Source organism: Nelumbo nucifera, chromosome 1, assembly GCF_055504915.1.
Source record: "Nelumbo nucifera cultivar China Antique chromosome 1, China Antique-T2T, whole genome shotgun sequence".
NCBI lineage: Eukaryota > Viridiplantae > Streptophyta > Magnoliopsida > Proteales > Nelumbonaceae > Nelumbo > Nelumbo nucifera.
This window is the reverse complement of record NC_142649.1, coordinates 55,140,464-55,142,603: the sequence shown is the minus strand read 5'-3', so window position 1 is coordinate 55,142,603 and position 2,140 is coordinate 55,140,464. Positions and strand designations below refer to the sequence as shown.

The window sequence follows — 2,140 nt, the reverse complement described above, 5'->3', positions numbered from 1 at the left end:
TCTTGTATTTCGATTCAGGGCATGAAAGAAGGCGTCAGGAGAAAAACAAGGCTAATCGGGTAATTTTGCACAGTTTCGGCACCACATAATAATCTAAGCATAACTCTCCCATCCAGTCTCCGATTGATATGATTCAAGATGCATTATAAAGAAAAGTAAAAACTCTACAACTTTCATGTTTTACGTTTTGATAGATTTGGATTGAATCAAAGTCAAAATTGGGTCCGAAGTATGAGCAAATTCGTAGGGAAGCCCAGTTCGCAGCAGAAGCCCAATACGAATACAAGAATAAGGAAATTGCAAAGAGTCCCATCAGATTTAATTTTCTGATGTAATTCTAGAAAGATAAAGGAGATTGAGATTACTAGATAAGAGATAGGATAGGATTAGATCTAAACTAATCATTAGGAATTAGGACTTTCTATTTTTGAGAAAGAACTCCGAAAAGGTGTTGGAAATAGTCCCACCTCCTAAAACTATATAAAGGGGGGGGTGGACTAGCACCAAGGCATTAATCAATCAATTTATGGAGCAATCAAGGAGAAATCCTCCAAGGGAGTTTCAGCCTTCAAGAAGGCAGTCGGCAACGCAGGAGGAGAAAATGAGGAAAGCGGCGGCAAGGAAAAGAAGTTCATCGATCTCAACCTCAAGGGGCGACATCATGAGTTCTTTCTTATACCTTGTTTGTTTAATTTCCTTTATCATGAACTAATATATTTGTAGCTAGGGCTGTGGAAAGTTTAACCACGACCATGGATTGATTTTTATTTAATCCAACCAAGTTGTTTTTATTTTCATATTGTCTATGAGTTATTATGCGTAATTCAATTAGGAGCTTGGCCACCTCCTAGTTAATTTGGTTTATATGAATGAACCAGAATGGGAATTCATATAAAAGACTAAATAATTCATAGTGTGAATTGAATGGTATATAGGAATATATATACATGATTCATCTAATGATACAGGTTTTTCATAGAACTTAATGCACTTTCTATCTCAAGAACTCTAATCGAGGGATCGAAGGGTTACTTGATACAAGTAGGTCTGATATATCCTGGGAGGGAATATCAGATAAATTAGGAAAGACTTCAGCTTATGAAAATAATAAATCATCTTGGTTAATTTAATAAATTGATGTTCATTGGGATGGTTAGGTGGACCAATAGTCTTAGCGCTTTCAATTAAACCGTTGCAAGTTCAGTCGTTGATTGCCTTTTTCTCTTAGAGACAAAGCCAAAACATGGTTAATCTCTCATGCTTCGGGATCAATTACTACATGGGATCAGCTCACAAAGGCATTTCTAGCAAAATACTTCCCACTAGGAAAAACTGCTAAATTGAGTCATGACATCACCAGCTTCACTCAGTTTGATGGAGAGACTCTCTATGAAGCATGGGAAAGGTTCAAAGACTTGCAAAGAAAGTGTCCTCATCACGGTATCCCGGATTGGTTGATAGTATAGACGTTCTATAATGGTCTCTCCCCTCAAATGAGAAGTACTATTGATGCAGCAGCTGGTGGGGCTCTCATGAACAAGAATGCTATAGATGCAAATGTTCTCCTTGAAGAAATGGCAGCTAATAACTACCATTGGTCTAATTAAAGAAGCATTACAAAAAAGGTTGTTGGTGTTTATGATGTGGATGGGTATTCTCTGCTTGCTTCCAAAGTTGATGCGATAGCCAAGACCTTGGAATGAGTGAACATCAATGTTCTCTCCAACCATCCAAAAGTGTGTGAATCTTGTGGGGGAAATCACCATAATTCAGATTGTCATGGGATGGAGCAAGTCCAGTTTGTCAATAATCCCAATCGGAAACCAAACAACCCTTACTCGAATTCTTATAACTCTGGATGGAGGAATCACCCCAACTTAGCATGGGAAAATCCAGGAAACCAAGGAGGCAACCAAAGGCAACCTTTCCAAAATAACTTTCAACGAAGGAATCAAAATCAGGCCCAAGCACCACAAGAAAACAGACCCTCCTATGAAACAACTTTTGAGAAATTCATTGGGGCTACTTTTGAAAGGTTTGAGAAAATGGAAAAGCAATATGACAGGTTGGAGGCAAAGGTTGATCAAATAACTAGCCAAAATAGGAACTTGGAGATGCAAATAGGTGAAATGGCTAGTTC

At 38.1% G+C, this 2,140-nt stretch overlaps 1 non-coding gene across 1 annotated transcript; it reads right to left on the bottom strand.

Annotated features, from left to right (window-relative positions):
* Nucleotides 1–1,337: 1,337 nt before the first annotated feature.
* Nucleotides 1,338–1,444, bottom strand: LOC148803284 (small nucleolar RNA R71). The gene has a single exon (XR_016081551.1). It is a non-coding gene; the product is annotated as a small nucleolar RNA R71 (small nucleolar RNA).
* Nucleotides 1,445–2,140: the final 696 nt, after the last annotated feature.